Below are 23,089 nucleotides of genomic sequence, written 5' to 3' on the forward strand. Positions count from 1 at the left end.
GGTCAGACTTCTCCATCAAGATCATGAACCATCGGTTTGAGGCTCTTCGTGTTCCTAGAGCAAACAGACGCCATTGGGCTATACTAGCACGCGACAGGGACAAATAGAGACATTACTGGTGCCCGCTGGAACAAATTGACGATTAACGGGAAGTCAAGTGATCAAGTGATCAAGTTATATCGATGCGTGTCGTCTGTAAATCACGTGCGTCATGAGTTCAGCAGAACTCTCTGATGATGGATAAGCAGGGAATTTCTGTGAACAGCACAAACCCATTGGCTGATGGCTGGAACCCACAGCCAAGGCTGCAGGCAGAGAACATTAGAGGCATCCGCACCACCGGAAAGGCCTCCCGGGCACAGTGGAGCCTTTGTTAGGGAAGTCGGGGTGAAATAGAAGGGAGCCTCGAGTCTGCCTGTAGTTCAGAGAGGAAAGCAGGTTCGGAGTCAGGCAGGCAAGCTCTCCGCGGAGATTAGCAGAACTTTCACAGAACTGCTGTCTTCTCACCAGTTTTAGCTCTTGCCCACCTATCCCAGGTCCTAAGCCTCTGGGATGCAAACAGTGACCCCCAAAGCATCCCCAAATGCTCCAGGGACCGGCTGGGTTTCTCAGGGGGGAGCAGGAGGTGCTTGGTGAAACAGCTCCACCTGCTGGCCGTTGGCGGGAACTGCAGAGGCTGTGGTTGGACCCGTTTGGCTGCGGGCTCTGAGACCCCCACTCTGGACAGAGCAACTGAACAGGAATCGGGTATGTACCGGGGTCGTTTCAGATGGGCAACACGCTTTCAGCAAAAACCACAATCTAAAGACATTTCCCAAAACCAAAGTGAACAAAAGCTCACTAAGTTGGTTTGGTTTTCAATAGCCCCCTGGCATAGAGAATAGATTCCAGGAGATATATAGGTATATAGTAGTAGAGATATATAGTACAGTGATAGGGCAAGTGTCAGATTCAGTCCCCGCACTGCATGGTCCCCCGAGCATTCCCGGGGCCCCCGACCCTGCCATCGTGGACCAGACACCCCAGCAGCGCCAAATCCTCAGGCCTTTCCACTGAATCCCTGGTTGGCCAAAGATCACAGGGGGTGTTGCCCACTCTGAAGCCAGCCCCCTCCTCAAAAACAGACAATATACTCTGTGTTTTAGCAGGCAACAAATTTATTACTGCTGAGATCACTGTTTTCGATGTACTAATAAACAAGTTCTTTTTAAAAACATCTTCTTTGGTTATGACTAATACTGTCATGAATTAATGAGCGAGTCTCCTTTATCATACTCAGGGTTTTGTTTCTAATATGGCAGACTATACCAATTCCTCTCCCCATTCTACCTCCCGGCCAGGTGCTCACCAGCTCTGCCTTGTAATATCCTGTCTTATTGTTCACTGACTGGCCTGAACCAGGAGAAAGCGGGGAGGAGGCCCATGTTCTTTATGGCTCTAAACAGTGTCTGAGGGGGCTGGAATGATAGCACAGCAGGTAGGGCGTTTGCCTTGCACACAGCAGACCCAGGTTCGGTTCCCAGCATTCCATATGGTCCCCCGAGCACCTCCAGGTGTAATTCCTGAGTGTATGCGCCAGAAATAACCTCTGTGCATCGCCAGGTGGGACCCAAAAAATCCAAAAAAAAAAGTGTCTGGGACCAAACTTGGCACAGACTCCAGAGTCAGAAAGAAGTTGCTGAATGAATGAAATGGGAAGTCAGTTGCATTTTTCAAGTGGGCCAGGTCCAAGTCCACTTGTGGGTGACCACTAATGCACTCTCTGATGGGAGCCTTTGTACTATAAGAGCACAGTAGGGGCAGAGAGATAGCACAGCAGGTAGGGTGTTTGCCTTGCACTCAGCTGACCTGGGTTTGATTGCATATGATCTCCCAAACTCGCCAGAGTGATTCTTGAGTGCAGAGCCAGGAGTAAGGCCTCATCATGGTAGGGTGTGACCCCAAATCCAAAAATATAGTATTTTTACAAGTGTGAAAGTTTCTATTCTCACCATATACACTGAGGCTAAAAGGATTGGGAATGGAGGGAGAAAAGGGCAACAGATGAGGGGTCCATGGGACCCCTCTTGACAGGCATGAGGCCTGCAAGTACAGAAAGGTGCCTCCTGCAAAAGTCAGGGCCCTACACTCTGGCAAGGGAAGAGCCAGTGTGAAGGTCCTCCAGAGAGAATCAGAGAGGTGTGTGATTGGGACAGAAAGGCCGCAGAGTCGGGGGCAGCTGCAACCACTCCTCTCCTGCTTAAACATCTTTTTTTTTTGCTTTTTGGGTCACACCCCGCAATGCAGGGGGGTTACTCCTGGCTCATGCACTCAGGAATCACTCCTGGCAGTGCTCAGGGGACCATATGGGATGCTGGGAATCGAACCCAGGTAAGCCAAGTGCAAGGCAAACGCCCTCCCCGCTGTGCTATTGCTCCAGGTCCAGCTTAAGCATCTTCTAGTCCTGGGAGGACCGAGGACCTCAGGGGTATACACACACACACACACACACACACACACAGATACACACACGCACACACATACACACATACACAAATATATGCACATCTACACATGCACATACACACATAAAACATACACACACATGCACACAAACATGCATACACACATGTACACACACATACAGACACACACACACATGCACATGCACACCCAATGGTCTCACTTCTTTTTCACAGGAGACTGACTCCCAAGGGAGGAAGCGCTTCATGGAGGTCACCCCCCGGGAGCCAGCGAGATGGCGCTGTGGAGCTGTCCATAGTTGGAGGGTGCTGGGAGCTCAGCGTGGGGGGAGATGTGTCCAGTTTCTTGGCCCGAGGGCTCTGCTGGCTGCTGCTGGCCCTGCTTTCGCCCCTGCCTCCAAGCTCCTTTCCACCTGCCCAGTGTCCTGCCTCCCCACTCCAACACCCCCCCACCCGCCCAGAGGCTCTTGGCTCTCCTGGTCTCCGGTCCTCCCAACCCTGGGAGAGTCCGGCTCTTCTTGGCCACCAGCACGTGCACCTGGCCAAGACTCCCTCTCTGAGAGTCGACTGCGACACCCTCTGGACTGCCCGCCTGCCCCTCTTCACCACACGGACCCCCAGACCCCAGAGAACTGGTCTCCTGGGCCTGCGGGAGCCTTTTGTTTTTGTTTGTTGGTTGGTTTTGGGTCACACCCAGCGATGCACAGGGATTCCTCCTGGTTCATGCACTCAGGAATCACTCCTGGCCATGCTCAGGGGACCATATGGGATGCTGGGAATTGAACCCGGGTCGGGCCGCGTGCAAGGCGAATGCCCTCCCCGCTGTACTATCACTCCAGCCCCTGCGGGAGCCTTTTGAAGCGTGCTGTTTCATCCCTGCCTTCAGGGCTCCGGGAAGCCTCCCCCGACTGCCCAGCCACAATTTCCTGGACTCCCTGCCCAACAGCACCTCTGAGCCTCCACCCACCCCGTCTGATGCTAAGGTCTGGGGGGCAGGAGGGAAATCCTGACGCCCTGGGCTGTGTGTCAGCTCCATGAGAACACGCCCTGCTGAGCCCTCGCCGTAGTCCCTCCAGATGGGAGCACCGCCCTTTACAGCGCTTACGGAGGCTGAGATGGGGAGTGACATCCCACCCCTCACAGAAAGACAGGTGAAACCTGGGGTGCAAACGGAGATTGGCCGGGAGTCACCCTCTTAGGAATTCAGACTCCCAATTCTTGTGAAAGTTGAGGGAATCTCTCAAGTCATACCAAGGATCCCCATGATACTCACCCAACTATGCTGGAGGTTCAATGCCAGGGTCAGAGGGCACGGCACTGCTCAGACACTGAAGCACTGGGGACTTCTGGGACACCCCAGCAGTGCTCGGAGATCCCCAGGCCAGCACCCAGGAGTGTTTGGGGACCCTGTACCATGCTTGGGTCCCATCAGGGTCAGCCACATGTCAGAGAAGGGCCATAAGGGCTCTCCCAGCTCTGACTTCAATTCTTAAAATCCCACCAGCAGGGCGGTGCTGACCGCCGGGAACACTGTCCTAAAGAAGAACCTCGGGGTGCGATCGGAGATCGGCGATTAGCTGGCAATGTCTGCCGTGGGTGCTGGCGGGTGGCCTGGCATCGGGGCACTGTGCATTCTCCCAGCCCCACACACCAAACTCTTCCCACCTAGTGCTCGCAGTTCCTAATTTCCCAAGGAACTCTTTGTCGCGCCAGTGAAACAGAAGCTCCGTAATCAGCGGGGCCTGGGTTTCCGCTGATGTGTTGGCCAAGCACAAACTGGCACTAGGGAAAGCGCAGCGGGGTCACGGGTGACAGCTGAGCAAGAGCATCAGCGTCCTTGAGGCCACCACACCAGCCCAGCGTGTCACTCAGGCCGTTGTTCCCCCAGTGAAGAATAAATCCTTGATTGCATCAGATTCCCCTCCTGTCCCCTGACGCCCACACACACACACACTCTCTCTCACTCTCTCTCTCTCTCTCTCTCCCCCCAGACTCGGTGCCCCCTTGGCCCCTCTGGTCTTTAATAGCGAAATGGAGTTTTGAACCGAATAAGTCACACGTGTGTGGAGACAAGGCAAGTCCACGAGCCACTGCAGAGCTGTAAAAATCTGGTTTTTAATACACAGCAGAACTTTGGGCCCACAAGCCGCATCCCCCCCACCCCCCAGGCCAAAACACGCCACAGGTCTCCCCTGGACTGTTCCGATCCCACAGTGGTTCTGGGAGGACCCCGGGGACCTTGGGGGCACACGGTCAGGATGGAATCAGCTCCCCCCCACCCCCGCAGCCTGGCCACCCCCTCAGTGTGGTACTGGGAAGGAACAAGCGCCCCTTTCAGACACACCGTCAGTCCCCCTCAGGGGCGCCTGGGGCCCACCCCCACCAGGAGCTTGCTGGTCAGTGGGCGGGGAGGCCAGACTGGACATGGGAGGTGAAGAGATGTGCCCTGGTACCAAGTCCTGAACACATGCACACACCTGGGCACAATCACACGCGTATGTGGGCACATTCACTCACATACAGGCTCTCACACAGGGGCATAATCACACACACACACACACACACACACACACACACACACGCTCTCACGCATGGACACATTCACTCACGTACAGGTTCCCACACATGTGCACGATCCTGTATACGCTCTCGCACCTGGACACAATCACGCACATACATGGCACAATTACACGCACACTCTCGTACACAGGGACACCCACTCAAGTCTCATACTAACACTATCACGTTCACATGCTCTCACACACCCTGACACCCTCACACCAACACACTCACATGCTTCCAGTCACACACCTGGCACCTGCTGACACCCTCCCACCTACACATTCACACACACACCCTTACCCCCACGTACACACACACACACTTAGACCCTCACACCTCCGCTTGCACACTCGCACCTCCCAGCTACACCCACCCTGAGGCTCACCCACAACCACGTGGACTGTCACCATCACGGAGAGTCTCCGAGGTGGCCCCTTCTCCTGCCCGACAGACCCCGTTCCTCGCTGGCCCTCCCCCAGCCTCCCAGCCGGTCACCCCATGCTGGCGCACCCCTTGCAGGCACACAGGACAACGGGGTCCCTGTCCAATATGCTCATCTTATTCTCACGGCCTGGGACCACATTTTTCACGCCTCTGGGAGCCGCATGGCGGGAGGTACGGGACAAGCTCCACCCCTGGGGCCTCTTCCAAGTCATCTTTGCCATCGACCCCTGCCAGCCGCCCACTGGCCCTCGCTGCTTCCCATCTCAAGCTGGACCTCAGGTCCTTCCTGTCATGCTCTTCAGACCTAACTCAGGGGCCCCTGCACCCCAACCCAGCTGCGAGCTTGCTGACCAGTGGCCTGGAGGCCAGAGTGAACATGGGGGGACGGGGTGGGACATCAGCAAACTGAGAAGCAACAAGCCCCTCCGCCCGCCACCCACCGCGCCGGTGCCCACCCATTTCCCCGCCTGAGTCTGGCTAGCCTCCCGTAACCCTCCCAGGACCCCTCTGACTCTCTTCATTCCCCAAAGCTGAGGCCAGTCCTCCCCTCCACTCTTGCCCCCCTGCTTCGGAAAGCCTGTCCCATCTGCCCACGCCCCCAGCTGCCCACCGCTCACTGGCATAAAAAAAAAAAAAAGCCCCTGGAGGCTGGAGGGCATTTCATCCCTCTGCAACAACCTACACAGTGCCTGGCACCGGGTTTGCAGCCTACAGCTCTCCTGGACTGCCCCGTCCCCGTCAAAACACCCCCCCAAAAAAAGTCTCCATGTGGGCGCCAGTCCCCAGAGCAGTGCTGGGCTCAGAGACCCATCCAAGCTTCAGACTGAATCAAGGGCAGTTGGTGGAATTCGGTCCAGCCTGCGCTTCCGGCTTCCAGGGAAGTGGCACCAGGTGGCCACTAGATGGGGACAGGCGTCTCCCCCTTCCTCGCCCCCCTACTGCGCAGACGCGGCTCCATCAGGGCCAGCCAGCCACCAGGGCATCTTCTCTGAGCCCTTAGGGATGCTCTCTCCTCCCTTTGCTGCTCATGCATCGCCCTTCCGTTCTCACTGGCAGCTCGGGGAAGGTGGCGAAAGCAGCTCTGAGCCCCCCGGGTGCCAGAGAAGCTGCCACAGCCAGACCCGGACCAGCTACCAGGAAGCCCCTGTCCTGAACGGATCCGGTCCCCGGGGCCCTGCTAGGAGTTGCCCGCTGCCAACAGCCAGTGGAATCAGTGACATGGGCCCCACCGCTCATCTCCCCTTGACATGACCTGGCCTCCTCCTCCCAGAGCCAGCCCTAAAGCCATCCAGACTCCCTCTCAATCACACCCTCACCTCCTGGCACCGAGAGGCTGAGCTTCCTGGCACAGAAGAGCTAGCTGGGGCCGTGCCCCCGTGACAAGTGTGCATGTCTCACATGCAAGGGGCCCCAGGCACTGCATGAATAAATGATGCGTGACAACCCTGTGAGATCTAAAGCTTTATGACCTAGGGTTTCTGAACCTACACACACACACACACACACACACACACACACACACACACACACACACATATTCTCCCTGCCAAATCAAGGTCTCTCATCCCCAAGCATGGATGATTCCTCTGTGCACACAGCACAGGGGTTCTGCCATCTCCAAGAGCTCTATCCACTCGTCTGGTTTGTGGCAACTAGGGCTGGGAAATGCAGATTAAGTCGCCTCTGCGGATCATGAAGGCGGAACGGGCTGTGTCCAGGGGCCAAGGCCTCCCAAGGTTGAACCTGGGGGCCTGGGCACCCTGCCTTGGCACCTCCTTTAGAACACTGCCATCTCAGCTGCATCCCACACCCGCCCACCCAGAGAAGTCCCGGGTCCAGCCCCACCAGCTCCCCGGCCCCCTGTGTTAGCCCCTGCCCAGCCATGCGGACATCCAAGCTGTTAATAGTCATGGTGACGGGGAGTGTTAGACCTGTTGTTAGTCAGAGAGAAATCCACAAGCCGTTAGTTTCTGCAGAAAGGAACAGACCAGGAGGGCAGGAGTTAGTCGAGGCGGAGAACGGGTTAATGAGAGCCGGCCCGAGCCAGGCTAGGAGCCCGGAGCCCCCACAGACAGGACGGGCCGTGAGTGGTCAGCCCCCGGGGGCAGCCGGGCAAGGCAGGGATTAGCTGGGGGAAGGATGAGCGAGAGTTAGTGCAAAGGAGCCGGATTAGCCCGAGGAGACCAAGGTGCCTACTGGGGGTGAGGCATCAAATCACCCCCAGGTGTGGCCCCGGCTTAGCAGCTGGCGGGCTCTGGGGGTGGGCTGGGGCGGGGGGAGGGGGGAGCAGGACAGGGAGCCAGAGGGACCCCTGGCCGGCCTGGAGTGCTGCAGGGCCCAGAGGGCAGCTGGGGGCCACTTTCCATCTCCCTTCCGCCTGCTGCAACCCTGGGCCCAGAGTGGCCCCACCTGCCTCCCTGCCTCCCCGCCTCCTTCTGCTTCCGGGTTCAGTGACACGGCCCTTTACAAAGGCTTAAGGACCACGAGCGGACCCCACCACTTCCGGCGGGGGACCCCGGCCCCTCTAGCCGACTTCCGGTCGCCGGAACCGCCGTCTCGCTGCTCCGGTGGCCGGAAGTGCCCTTCCCTCTAGCTTCCGGGGGTCGCTCCCTCTTCCAGACCACCGAATGGGAAGTGCCCCCCAAGTGCGTGGCTTACTCCCACTGATCGATTACTGATCGATCCACTCAGGGATCTCCCGCGTGAACCCGTTCGCACCAGCTTCCATCGTAAGGAAGGCCCAGCCTGCTCACTTCCGGCCTGGGGCTCGGCTCCCAGCCGACTTCCGGCATGGGGCTCGGTCCCGCCCACTGACTTCCGGTGCCAGCCTGGCCCCGCCCCTGGTCACTTTGCAGTGGGGGAAGTGGCAAATTCAGCCTCGCTCCAAAGGGGGGCACGCAGGCTCCTTTTCTGTTCCCTCCACTGGGTCGAGCCCAGGGCTCCGTGATCTAAAGCTTAGAGGGCAGCACCCAGAAGCGTCCCTGGTCCCAAGCCCTCCTGGCAGCAACCAGACTTGTGCCCAGCGCCGTGATGCCACGGCGCTGAGGCCAGCCTCGCCTCCTCGAGACCCCTTCCTCCTCTGGGCGCTGGGGGCGAGCTCACTAGAGCCGCAGCCCGGAGCCCACAAGACTGGAACTCACAGCAGCCCCGGGGCATCCCCAAGACACCCGCTTGTCAGAAGGAGGGGGACCAGCCCCTAGAAGGGGCCCAGAGCTCGGCAGGGCTGGGGTTAGTAAGAGAAACCAGGGTTAGTAGGGTCTGGGTTAGTAAGAGCACAGCACCAGCGGCCAGGGGACCTCAGCAGACACACGCGGGGGTCGCTAGGAGAAAAGGGGGCACACGCAGGTCCGTTAGTTTGTTAAGGGGCAGGCGGGGCACGGTGGTGGCACCCCTGGGTTAGACGGGTTAGTAATCGAACAAAAGAGCTGCCTAGGGCACAGAAAGCTGAAGAGGAGGAAGAATGTCAGAGAGACAGTTAGGGGGTTAAAGCGAGTGTCTGGGCCCAGGCGTGGGGGTCTGTGTGCAGACTACCCAGAGGGACGGGGCCTAGGCAGGGAACCCCATCAGGTTATCTGGACCTCCAGCCCACACCCTCACCCCACTTTTATTATTATTATTATTATTATTATTAGCTTTAGTGTATTCCGACCTGTGCCAACCCTTGGTATTCACGGGCTTCCTCACTGAAGATCAGGGAAGGAAGACGTCCCTCCCACTGCCCAAGAAACTGGGGTTCAAAGAGGCGGCAGTAAGTGGCAGAGCTGGAGATCTGATCGGCATGCCCCGTCCTGGAGCGGGGGTCTGCACAGAGACCCCGGGCCTCGGCCAGGGCCTTCCGGAGCCTCGTCCACTCCCTGGTCCCCTGGAAAGGCCCACGAGCTGCAAGGTTAGTAAGGTCTGGCTGCGGGGAGTTAGTAGGGCATGCTCGGGCCTGGTTAGTGGGTTAGTCAGTTGGCGGAAGGCCAAGCACCTCGTCACACACCACAGCGTCCCGGCCGAGCCCTGGGTTAGTAGGTTAATTCCACCATGCACCCAGCCCCACCTCCAGTCCCACTGCAGAGACCTCCCACCCCAACCAGCCCAGGGAGTTGGGCCTGACCAGGGCAGGGTGGGGATCTGCTTCTACAGCCCAGCTGCTAGAATCACATAAGCCCCCAGACTCTGTTTGCATCCCTATTTCTGAGCTGCGGGCCTCCAAGACCCTCCTGCCGATACTTCAGTGTCTGGCTCATCCTGGCTGGACGTCCCCCTGCCACTGCCCCCACCTGCCTGGGTCTGGTCAGCCCCTTCCCAGGAGCTGGAGCCTGTCCCTGCCAGGAATGTGAGCACACGTACACTTATGTGCATGGGCACACAGCAGAATCTTCCCCACATCTGCACTCCAAGCCTCCGGCTGCTCCCACCACTGGCTGCCACCAGACTCAGTGAGGCCTGGAAACCAGTTCCCACTCCCGGCCCATCCTGGTCTGCCGCCTTTCAAAACCAATGCCACAGCGCACCCAGAAGTGGCCCTTTTCATCCCCGCTCGAGTTCCTGCCCTCCCCCGCAACCCTGCCTTGCCTTCTCCTCCATGCTAAAGGATACCCTATAAGAAAAAAAAAAGGGTTTTTGTTGCCTTATGAGCAGAAGTTGGGGCCAGAGAGTGGACACAGGGGATGGGACCCTTCAGCCTTGGGCTGTTCTTGACCAGTTGCAATTCCCAGCAGCCTTTCAAAAGCAGCTCTGTCAAGTCCTGCTCTTCGGAACCCCCCACTGCATTTGAATTCTGTGAAAGTAGCCGTCAGAAATGGCTTTGAGGAACCGCAGCTCTAATCTCTCCCCGGGTGAGCCCTTGGTCAAGCCACATGGCTGCCCTTCAAGGCCCTGGCCGGCACTGCCTGTGCTGAAAAGCCTGGTCCAGGCCACCGAAACTTGCTCTGAGCTTTCTCCCAGCACCCCAGGCCCTTAGAGACCAGGCCTAGATCGGCTGTTCTCAACGAGGATTCAAAGGCAAAGCCTGCAAGAAGCATTCTGAGCTGCCCGAAATGGAACCTACCACTTCCGGAGCTGGGCTGAGTAGGCCAAAGGCCATTCAGACATAGTTGGGCCAGCCGGGCACCAGGGCTGGATTGACCATCCAGAGTGTGAAAAATTGTCAGCCCACAAGTCCAGGCCAGAGATGGACGGGGGGTTGGGGGTATAGTCAGTGAGCACCAAGGAAGGTCCAGTACTGTGCCAGGCTTGCCCTGATATCCCCAGTGGAGCCAAGGGTCCCTCTAACGTGGAATCAGGGCTGAGAGAGATGACTTTACAGCCAGGGTACCCCTTCCAGCTCTAACACCCTGACTGCCCCCAGGACCCTCCATCCTAGGGGCTCCTCCTCGGTTCTGGGCTTGTCCCCTAAGGACTTGGACCCACTCCAACCTGAACCTCCTGAGATTCTTAAAACTGGAGCCATCACCCTCTGCCCCCCAAAATGGCTTAAAGACAGGGATTTGGGGGCGGGGATTTAGATGCGGTGGCGTTCTAAGGGCTGGCTGAGCCAGGGCTGTCCTTAACAGCAGAGGGAAACACGCAGATCTCTCTCTTCCCTCTCGTTGAGTGCTGCGCGGAGAAAGGGCCGGATGAGCTCACAGCGGGCCGGAAGGAGCAATCTGCAAGCCGAGGCAGAGAGGCCGCGGGGAGAAGTATCAGACCTTGGACCAGCCTCCTGCTCATCCAGCCACCCACTCGCGTGTGCGAGCAGGCAGAGCCAGCCTGGGGGCACCCCCAACCCCCAGCCTGGGGCCGGTCCAGCCCCTTCCCTGCAGGGCAGGAGCCGGGCTCTGCGCCTGGCCAGCTCCCAGGGTCTGGGTCTCCCAGTCTCCCGCAAACCCTCCGCTTTCAGGAAAGCATCCCCGCTGCACCCCTGGCCCCGACCCCAGGTGCTGCTCCGCATGTGCGACCACCCTGAAGGCATGTCCCAGGCTCCGCCCAGGCCCTCCGAGAGAGAAGTAGCATCCACAAGTCGCAAAGAGCAGGAGACAGAATCCAGCAGAGCCGCCGCTCCCCGGCCCCGCCCCAGGACTCCCGCCTGCCGCCCATTGGTTCCTCCCTGGCCCGCCCCTGGCTTCTGCCGCCCTCCCATTGGGTCCTCCGCAGGCCCCGCCCGCCCCTCGTTTCTGCTGCCCCCATTGGTCCCTTACAAGCCCCGCCCTCCCCTCGGTTCTGCTGCCCCCATTGGGTCCTTTACAAGCCCCGCCCTCCCCCATTTCTGCCGCCCTCCCATTGGTCCTCCATAGGCCCCACCTCCTGGGGGTGTGGTCAGTGGGACCTTAGCCCAGGTGGCGCTGTTTGGTGGTCTGCTGGACAGACAAGAATGAATGAAGTCCACTGGAGGTTGGGAAGGTCCGCGACAGGCGCCCGCCCCCCTCCGGAGCTGATCCAGGGGGGCCTTTCTCTGCAGGACACGCTGTCCCAGGAGGGAGGAGGTCAGCAGGGAACTGTCCAGGGTTCCGGAGAACTACCCAAGCTGGTCCCAGCGTCGTGGAGGCATCACCGGTCCAGGCTTCACTCAGGCTCCAAAGAGAAGCCCCGGGCGAGAGTTCCGCAGGTGTGCTGGGCAGGGCAGCTGCAAGAAGCACAAGCTTAGGGCTTGTCCCCTCCCCCTGCGCCCCAACCTGGTCCCCATCCAGGGGAAATACCCCAGACACCCCAAGCGCTCGTCTCCCTCTTGTGCCCCACCACCTAGACCAGGTGGATGGACAAGGCTCCTTGGCCAGTTAAAAACTTACAGCAAAAGTTTAGGGAGGGAAGGGGAAAGGTGAAAGCAGGGATACCCCCACGTTGGAAGGGCCAGGTCAGTGGCCCAAGAACCCCCAGATCCATCTCCAGGAGGCGGAGCCAGGGCTGAGCTGGGCGGAAAGGGCCGTTAGAGCGCTGAGCTCACGTTCTGCCGTTCCTGGTGCGCATACACACTTGCTTGCCTCCCCGGACGGGGCACTCATTCACTCACCGAGTGAAGACGCGGGCTCTGCTATGAGGATCGGTGCAGGCGATGTCCCAGGATGGTCATTGAGGGCCAGCAGGGTCCGAGACCCCATTGCACTGAGTAAAAGAGCACGCTGAGATCTTGGCCACATGCCCACTCCCAGTGAGCCCGCAGGGTGCCACTCACCTCCCCCTCCCCACCGGGAACCCCTGACCCTCTTCTCAGAAGCTGGAGTGCCCCAGCCAGGCCTGAGTCTGGAGAAGGGGGTCCAGGAAGGTGGGGTGCAGGGACACAGGACTGCATGGCCACCCCCTCCCCAGGCTCTCCCAGACTTACCGGGCTGCATCCAGCCAGCGCTCTACACCGCTCTCAGCTCCCAGAAGCCTGCCCCGTGACCCCCATAGGCCCCTCCTGGAAGACAAGGGCCAGCCACGCCACAGGAGAAAACCACATTGGGGTGGGGGTCCCCAGAACCCAGGCCAGAACTCCCTGTTAAGGAGCTCTTGGAGCTAGGGGCGAGGCCTGGGCACAGCCCCCTCACCCCCCTTCCTCTCCCCATCCACCCAGAATATCCTTAGTGGGGTGCCCAGGAAGACCCACCCAGGTAGACTCCCTTCTCCAACTCCCTGGGCACAAGCAGGTCAATGTCTGTGAGTATCCCCCATCTGGTCCTGGGGGATCCTCCCAGCCCCAACATACACCAAGGATGCACCCCGGTGACCCAGCGTTTGGGCAGTGAGAGGGATGGACAAGGGGCCTTCTCCCACCAGCCCCATCACATCCGGGGCAACAGAGAAGCTCGGGGCACCCCCGACTACGGTGGGGCTCTTGGAAGGCCAATCCCTTGAGAGCTCTCAGCATATTCTCAGAGCTCACAGAATCCTGGGATTTGGGGCTCCAGAGCTGGAGAGACACTCAGACACCCCCCTCCCCACCTCCTACTCAGGAGGCTGATCCTTCAGGCTGCGTCCCCACTGCTCTGTCAGGAAAAGCATCCCTGGGTGAAGTGACAAAACCAGCCCCCACCCCCCCACCCCTGCCCATCTGCAAAGCTCAGGGCCAGCCCAAGCAACCAGATCCAAGCCTCCTTCCTACACCTGATGGCCAGAATCATGTAGATCAAACGCTTCAGCGCAACTGGCATTCGTTCCTGGCAGAGGAGCAGTCCAACACAGGCCACTGTGCCAATGTGCGGGGTGAGGGGTAAAATTTCCCTTTCTGGGACCCCCCAAATGGGAGCATAGGTCTTTGTGGCATAGAAGAAGGAAAATGAATGAGCCACATCCCCCTGTGCCCTCCCTCCTGGGCACTGGGGTCGGGTCTGTGTGCGGTGGGCTCTATGCTTGTGGGCGTGAATACTTATCTGCAGAGCTGCTTCCAGGGCTTGGAGTTGACCAGAAGAAACCGGGAATCCCCTTCTCTCTCCTCGGTCCCTCAAAGTCCACATGCTCTGTAAGGAGAAGCCAGGCCGCTCAGGGGCTCCTGGTTTTGCCTCTGAGACCCTCCCCCAGCCCTGCAGACCCAGAAGCCCCCGTTATAACCAGGCCAGGGTGGTTTCCAGGGAAACTTCAGCACCTGGGCAAGCGGCCAGCGATCCAGAAGGGTGGAAGTTGGGTGTGGGCTCTGAGCTCAACCAAACGGGTGGCTTCGCATCAGGCTTCTCAACGCCAGTGCTCAGCACAAGACTCAAAGTTCTTTCTCCCCAAGACTTAGCCAGTGCCTGGAGCACTGCTCAAAGATTGTTTCCACCCGGGCCCGAGCAACAGCACAGGGGTAAAGGTGTCTTGCCTTGCATGCAGTCAGCCCTATCCAATGCCCAGCACTGCGTAGGGTCCCCTGAGCACTACCAAGAGTGACCCTGCAGTGCAGAGCCAGGAGTCAGCTCGGAGCACCACTGAGTGTGGCCCAAACCCATCCCCACCCCTGCCTGTTGGTTTCCACCAGTTAATGACGTCAACACCAAGTGCGTCACTGTGTAACACTGATATCACCAAAACACACTATAACTGTCTTTAAGGTAGGGCTAGGATGTTCTGGGGGTCGAAAGGGATGCTTCCCCCAGTTAGGAAATGAGGCTCAAATTCAAATGCACGGTATCGGTGAATGAAGGGTTGGGTAAACTAGAGTGGACATTCTAATGGATTCACTCACCACTGGCACAGATTTTGATGTGGACAAGCCTCAGAAATGTCCCACGGAGCACAGGAAGGCAGGCTCAGGAGTCCACCCACGGCAAGGTCCCTTTTGACGAGCTGGCCGGAAGAGAGAGACCCACGGGGACAGAACAGATGAGCAGGATCTGGGATTGGGAGTGGGGTGGGGACAGGCAGTCAGTAGCCAAAAGGGAGTTCGTGGGACCCAGGTCAATGTTCTCACATAGGTTGATGGCGGTGGAAACTCTATGGGTAAAAAGCACTGAGTTATGTGCTGGAAGTGAGTGATCTTTAAACGATGCTTCTTGGGGGCCAGAGAGATAGCAGAGTGGGTAGGGCACTTGTCTCGAATGCGACTGACCCAGGTGCGAACCCCAGCATTCATAGGTCTCTTGAGCATCACCTGGAATAATTCCTGAGTACAGACCCAGGAGTAACTTCTGGGCATTGCCGGATGTGGGCCAAAACTCAAATAAATGAGTATATAATAAACTATGCCCCTTATAAAACTGAGCTTATCTGGGGCAGGGCCAAGGGGGAGGGCAGGTGGGGAGGGCCTTTGGGACACGGATGGTGGGAAGCTGGAATGGGGTTGGGAGGGAGGGGATGGCATTGTTGGAACCATGGATGCATAAAAAGTGTCAGATAACAGTGTTATACATCACAGTGCTGCAAGAAAAATGAAGGAAAAAGTTAAATAAAAAAAGTAAAAATGGGGGCTGTACAGCGGGTACAGCGGGTCGAGCATTTGACTTGCAGGTGGCCGACCCGGGTTCGGTCCGCAGCATCCCATATGGTCCCCCTGAGTACCGCCAGGAGTAATTCCTTAGTGCAGAGCCAGGAGTAACCCCTGAGTAATTTTGTGACGCAAAAAGCAAAAGGAAAAAAGAAAAAGAAAAGAAAGTAAAAATAAACCATGCCTCTCCTAAAGTCAGACCCAAAAGAGACTGAATAAATGATATCTGCAAAACAAGTATGAACACCCCCCGCCAAAAAAAAAAAAAACACTAAGACTGAGTCAAAGAAGCTAACAGAGGGTCAATAGGACTCAAGAAACAATACTGTGTGAATAGAGAGAGCAGACTCAGGGTCCTGGCGCCAGAGCCAGGGCCCGCTGGAACTGACGGAGGGATATTTCAGGTGATGAAATGTTCCATATCTCGACTGAGCTGGGGGCGTTGTGGAGGCCTACAGGATCACCCCACACTGAAAAGAATGCTTGAGTGGGCTATAACTTTGTCCACATTCTTTTAGCTGTAAGGACATAAAGGACCAGCGTGGAGGGCAGACAAAGACGATGAGAGCCCAATGTTCCGGTACACACAAACCCCCTTCAAGCCAAGGCCTGGGGAAGAGACTCCAGGGTACCCCAAGGGCCCCCTCCTCCCTCAAAGAAACCGGAAGTGGCCAGTCTCAGCACCACCCCCAGGGGTGACCAGGAGCAGTGGGTCACCTGAGAGATTCCTTTCATGCTCCTGGGGTCTCAGTGTCTGGAAACAAGAGGCCTCAAGCTGTTGCAAAAAGAGGAATAGGGTGAGGTGGGGGAGGGGAGGTTTACAATATGGACCAAAGAGCTCAGATTCACTGAATTTTCCAAAACTGACCTCCTAGATGCAGATTTGGGACAAAACAGAAACTGGGGGCAGTTGGGTCTGGTGCCAAGGTCAAACCCAGTGCACGGGACACCCACGGGCTTCAGGGCAGATTCTCATCCACTGCCCACCCTTGACCAAGTCCAAACTCGCTTGGGGCCAATCTGACCCCTCCCAGGCTGCCGTGAGGGTCAACAGGACAGCCACAGCCTCTGAGAAACGAGACAGGTCTAGTTTTTTCACCTTCTTTCATCATCTGTAGCCATCACTGGCACCCCCCACCCTCCCGAGACACACTTCCTTCCCCTCTTCTCCGGGCACTGCCTGTACCGCAGGTCAAGCCTCCATCAGGGAACATGCCTTGGGAGAAAATCTGCATGGATGTTGCATTTAGGACCCACCCTGGGTTTGGTAATGTTTCAATTTGTCCCGCTTGACTGCAGAATAAAATCACTGCATGGAGAGAGGTGAGAATCATGGGACACGTTGCTATCAGATTTTTTTTTTTTTTTGCTAAGTGCTGTCCTCGCCAGGGCCCCTTGGAGGAGGGCGGGTTGAGTTTCCCTCCCCACCCCGAGTAGAGCCCCAGCAGCTAAAGACTTCTGGTTCCAGCCACAGCCATGCTTATGATCACTCTCCACACGTTCGGACGAGCCTCATGCATGAAGGAACCGGCAGAGGAACCCAGGTTACACGGGACCCGGGGCTTAGATCTCCAAGCCTGCTCGGGTTGGATCGTGACTGGGCCTCCTCCACTCAGATCCCCCGTCTTCCAGTATGTAGGCATTACACCCATCAACTGCCCCCGTGCTGTGTAATCCCATCAACGACCAAGACCTAGAGACTAAAAAACCCAACTCCTGGAAGTGCGCGGCTGCATTTGCGGCCGCGTGACATCTTATTATCTAGGTCTTACTCTGGAGAACCTGGCAGGCAACAGAAAGTATCCTGCCCGCACGGCAGAGTCTGACAAACTCCCCGTGGCGTATTCAATATGCCAAAAACCAGTAACAATGACGGGTCTCATCCGCCTGACCCTGAAATAGCCTCGAAGGTGGCACTTTCTAAAATCTCAGGGCTAGAACGAAGGAGACGTTACTGGGGCCTGCTCGAGGCAATCGATGAACAACAGGATGACAGTGATACGGTGATACTCTCTGCTCTGTGCTCACTCCCAGTTATGATTGGGGCACCATGCTGTACAGGAGACTAAACCAGGGTCAGCCACATGCAAGGCAAGTGCCAGAACTCCTGCAGCCCAGAAAACAGCTTGCTCTTTGTGGGGGGAGGCATACCCGACACTGCTCAGGGCTTACTCCTGGCTCTGTGCTCAGGGATCACTCCACTCCTGGGCATACCTGGGAACGATACGTGGTGCTGGGGATCAAACAGGATCAGTCACACGCAAAGCATGCACCCTAACCCTTGGCCTCGCTGTCCAGCCCAGAAAACATCTGCTCTGAATGAATTCAGATATAACATCTATGAAAGAGGAACCTCAAAAATTCATATCACCCTCAAAAAAAAATAAAAACAAGCTGCAGAGGGAAGAAAATCTCAGACTGGCAGGAAAGTAAACTAGCATTTTTTGATAACTGACTTTTATTTGGGGCACCTTGACCTACGCGCGCGCGCGCGCACACACACACACACACACACACACACACACACACACACACCGAGGGTTGAATTCTACTATCTCCATTTTACAGAGTTCAGAACAAAGAGCCTCTCTCCAAGGCTATCGTAGATTTTAAACAAGGCAGCTGAACCCCCAAAGGGGCAGAAGACCTATGGTGGGGCTGGGGGCTGACAGCAACCAGCCCCGTGTCCCAGCATCAATATTCAGGTGAGGGAACCAGCCACCAGAAGTGGGTTTCAAGACCAAATCTTCCCAGACCTCCAGGCAACTGGTGCAGTTCTGCCCTAGGCAGGCAGGTGGCGCTGTGCGGTAGTTACACCTGTGAGGTTCAGCCCCAAACTAAATTCAGGATTCAGGGTTCAAGTCCTCACTCCACTCGGTATCTGCTCTGTGACTCAAACGAGTCACCTTCCTTCTCTGAGCCTCTGCCTCGTCTGTAATGCCCAATCCCAGGCTCACCGGGGCCTCTGTCCACACAGCAGCCTCATGTTAGAACCGGGGTGACTGGTTCCCATTAATCACCAGCCCCTCCCTTCTGCCCTTGGACAGCCCAGGGGCTCCCAGCAGGGGTGGGACGGGGAGGTCCACCTGGCACCACCAGGGAAAAGGAACACCTGCTTCAGGAGAGGGGCGCAGCCCAGGGAGGGGCTGGGGAACAGATGTCGCCCGCCCGCCAGCCTCTCCTCGCTCTCCGGGTATCTCTGTCCATTGTTCTGGAGCTGCAGCTGACAGATGAGCCGGGCAGCAGAGACAAGAGAAGAATCCCGGGGAACAAAGGGCCAGGCTATAAGTTATTCACCAAACCAAACCCTGCACAAAGCGGCCCCAGAAACGCCTCTTCTGCAACCCTCGAGGGTCCCCCACCTCCTCAGAGAGGAACCAACTGCCCCCACACACACATAAAAGCAAATGACTAGGGCTGGTGAAAGGGTCCCGGGCCTGAGGCAACTTGCTTTGCATGCATCTGACCCTGGGTTGACCCCCACATTTAGTTCCAGGGGCAGCGGGAGGAGTGAGACCCCCTCAGCACAGAGCCAGGAGGAAGTCCTGAGCACTGCCGGGCATTGCCCCCAAAGCAAAAAATAAATAAAAGAAAGCAGATGACTAAAAACCAAAACAGCCTGGGGGTGGGGTGTGGAGATGCTAGAGAGATCGTCGAGGTTAACTAAGGCGCCTGCCTTGTCTGCAGTCACAAGTCCAGTTAGGTTCCCGGCACCACACACAAGACCCTAAGCACCTCCAGAGCGAGCCCCGAAGATGCTGACCTTCAAACAGTGCCTAGTGTGACCCAACATTCTCTCCCGAAAACAGATTTATGGGTTGGGTGGGTGGGTGGGTGAGCTCAGCCAGAGAACACACACACAGAGGGATGGGGCCATCGATCTTTATCAGGCATCAGCAGATTGTTGGCAAACGAGGGCACACTGCATGTTAGGCTCACAATAACAGAAGGCCCTGGGTCCCCACAGAGAGATGGAGAAACTGAGACCCAGAGAAGGGGAACTGTTTCCTCACTGGATGGGGACACAGCGTGGCGGGAACAGGAACAAGGACAGGCAACCCGACCTGTGTGACTTTCATCCCTGGTCCTTCCACCAGCCCGGGGTCCTTGGTTTGTATTACTACCAAGAGCATCATTTTGTCCTGGGGGGAAGCACAGATCCAGTGCCAGGCCCCCAAAAGGTGTAACAAGCCAGCAAGTAAAACAATAGAGCACCGAGTAACAGAGCTGCCCCACAAAACACAAACCCTCCCACTACCTCCACGCCTGCAAAGGCAGGAAAGCAATCCCAAGCCCACCTGGCCCGATTGTTCTCCAAGCAACATCCCTAGTGCTCCATGCCCGCAAAGAAAACAGGAAGTTGGGGAAGAAGGTAATTCAGTTGCTCTGAACTGTTACAGATGAAATCTTCCCGTTTGGTTATGGTCTTTCCCGAACCTCCTGCCAACTGTCACTGTCACTGTCACTGTCCTCCCGTTGTTCATCGATTTGCTCGAGCGGGCCCAGTAACATTGTGAGACTTGTTACTGTTTTTAACTATCATCTATTCTATTCAACTTATTTGGAAGGAGAGGGGGGATGGGGCCACCCCCCCCCCAGAGGTGCTCAGGGGTTATTCCTGCCTCTGCACTCAGGTATTGCTCCTGGTGATGCTCACGGCACCCTATGGGATGGGATGAAAGCGTCGGTCACGGTCATGTACAAGGCAAGCAAATGCACTCCCGGCTGTAGTATCCATCTGGCCCCTTATGTGATTTCTTAAATAGAAGAGGAGGGGAAAAAAAAACCCTAAGTCATCAAATTCTCATGTTTCACGCAGGCTTGGAAAAGGGGGCTTCAAAAGTTGATGGTCAGGAATCAGGGTTCCTCTGAAGAACTTCAGTCCCTCTCCCTAAAAAATGGAGAGGTTAAAATGGCAGCGAAAAGGGGGAAGGGAGCGTGTCATTTCACAAGAGCGTCAATAGTGGCCAGGTCACTCAATAAGAAAGGGCTGGAGGGCGTCGGGGGTCCAGGAGGGGTTTTCAGCAAAATTCTTTCCACTTGAAATTAGCCAGGGGCTGGAGCCATAGCACAGAGGGTAGGGTGTTTGCCTTGCACACAGCCGACCCGGGTTCTATTCCCAGCATCTCATATGGTCCCCCGAGCACCGCCAGGAGTAATTCCTGAGTGCATGAGCCAGGAGTAACTCCTGTGCATCGCCGGGAGTGACCCCCCCAAAAAAAATTAGCCAAACTCCGCGTGGACCCAAGGCAATGTTACCCACGCCGGGTGCCAGCATGCAGACTGTCCTGAGGATGCCTTAGAGCTTGGATCACTCCATGTGGGCTGGAGAGGGACCGGCGTCCCTCCCCATCCCCCGTGGAGTGACCACCTGCCTGGTGAGGAAGCGAGCGAGCAGCTGGGGTTCTGCGTGGACCTCCAGATGCCCCGGGCGGCTGGGCAGCCCCGCTGACTCATCCAGGCCCACGTGGCTCGGACATTTGTACAGGGGAAGCCACGCCCCTGACGTCGGGGAGCCGCGGTCCCCCGCTCGCTCCCCGAGTGGAATTACTCATCCCTGCCCTGCTCCCCTCCTCCCGGGCTCCCCTGCAGCTGGAAGGCGCCCTGGAGGCAGCGCCGAGGAAACAAAGCCGAGCCCCTTCCCGCGGCCGCACCTCGCCGTGCCCAACGCGCCCGGCCCCCCGCCGCAGGTGGGGGCGCTTTTGGGTCCCTGCGCCGCAGTGGGTTGCGCGTGCCAGCCACCCTGGTGCACCCACCGCAGCCTCCGGGCCCGACCCGGGGATGGGCGCACGCAGCGCCCCCATCCCACCCCACTCCTGGATACCCGTGCGGAGCGAGCCAGTAGCCCGGGTCGTCAGAGGGGGGAGCCTGGCCCGGTCCCAACCCAACTCCCAGGCTGCCCTCTCCGGGGAACCCAGAGGACCCATCCTTCGGGCAGAGCCCGGGGCTGTGTGACCTTGGCCCCGGAGCTAGCCTTCTCTGGTCTCCGTTTCCCCCTCTGGAAGAGGCTGCGGCTGTGGTCCCCCCGCACGGTCCCGCCCGTGTATTGTCAGCATCACTGCGGCGGTCCGCAAAGGCGCGGGGCCAGCCCTCCCCATCCTTGGGGGACCGCGCAGGACGCGGGGAACTTGCATCCCGGGGGAGTCGGCAGGCAGGCGCAGAGGGAGGTGGGCTCAGCCCTGGGCCCGGGGCACCCACCCCACCCGGGACCCCGCCCCGCCGCCGTGCCCCACCCCCACCCCAGCTCCCAGCCCGCTGGGGACTCTCTCCAAGGCTCGCCCGGGAGGGTGGTCGGGGCGCCCCGCCGCCGGGGAGGTCCGCAGGGGTGCGGGAGGGTCTTTGTTGGCCCTCGGACGGGGACTGCGAAGGCGGACCCCACCCAGGTCCAGTCCCGGGCTGCTTCTGCGGGGCGAGCCACCCCCGCGCGCCTTCGCCCCCTCCACCTTCCCCGGGCCCCACCCAGGTCCAGTCCCGGGCTGCTTCCGACAACTGCGGGCTGGGGGGCTGCGGGGGGTGCGGGGCGGCTGTTCCTCGCCCAGTCCCCGGCAGTGCGGGCGGCGTTCCCCGGGCCGGACTCCCCGCGTGGGACCCCCGGCCCGGGGGCGCGGGGCGCGGGGCGCGCGCGCGGCTTACCTCGGGGCGCGGTCCTGCGGCGCCAGTGCGAGGCTCTTTGTGCCGGGGCCCTGGGCGCAGAAGTGGGGGAGCCCCTGCAAGCGCCTCCCCTCTGCAACTCCTCCCCGCGCTCGTCCGCAGCCTCCCTCCCTCCCTCCCTCCCTCCGGTCCCCCGAGCCCGCGCCGCCCGCCGGCGCCGTCTGCGGAGCCGCTGCAGCGCCCATGAAATTTTAATGCGGGCGCGGCTGGCTGGCGGGGACGCACCCGCACCCGCACCCGCCGCGCGCGCCCCTGCAACACGCTCCCGGCGCTGGCGGAGAATAGGGGGGTGGGGTGGGGTGGGGTGGGACGGGGTGGGGGGACAGCGCCCCGCTGCCCCCGCGGCACAAAGGGGCGAGCCGGACCGGCGCGCTCAGCCTCCCACCCCCCACCCCCCACACACACACCGCATCCCCGCCTGCGCCGCTGCCATGGCAACGCTTGCGGGGCTGGACCCGGCGGCCGCCGCGCGCGCCCCGCTGCAGAGGCGCGCGCGGAGCGGGGAAAGGGAGAGAGGGAGGGAGCGCGCCCCCAGGACGCTTCCCAGGACACACACACACACACACACACACACACACACCCAGGGCCCTCTGCCCAGCCCGCACCGACTCTGCGACTCTGCGTCTACCGCTGTCCCCACCCTTCTTTCTGGACGGGCAGTAGGGATGTTGGGGTGACCTCAGGCCCATGCGTCTGCAGCTAATAATTGGCGTACAAGCAGTCGTGTGTGTGTGTGTGTGTGTGTGTATACCAGGACCAGAGAGCTCGGGGGCACACCCACTGGTGCCCAGGAAGGACTCCTGAGGGCTGTGCTCAGAGATCACTCCAGGCTATACACACTGTGGGGCCCACCATCACCCTGATCACCCTGGTTGGCACAAGGCCTTAACCCCTGAACAAACTATCTCCTGGTCCCCCGGGGTCCTGTCTTCTGCTCCTGTGCTAATGAAAGCCCTGGACAGCAGCACCCCTCAGCCCCTCTCCTGGAAAACGACTCCCTCGGGATGCAAGTTCCAGGCGTCCTGCGCGGTCCCCCAGGGAGGGAGAAGGCTGACCCCGCACCTTTGCGGACCGCCTTAGCCCAGACCTGCTAAGTGGAAGTTCTGGGGTGGGGTTTCGAAATCTGAACACG

The sequence above is a fragment of the Sorex fumeus genome, unplaced genomic scaffold (assembly GCF_029834395.1).
Source record: "Sorex fumeus unplaced genomic scaffold, SorFum_2.1 ptg000032l, whole genome shotgun sequence".
In the NCBI taxonomy this organism is placed as follows: domain Eukaryota; kingdom Metazoa; phylum Chordata; class Mammalia; order Eulipotyphla; family Soricidae; genus Sorex; species Sorex fumeus.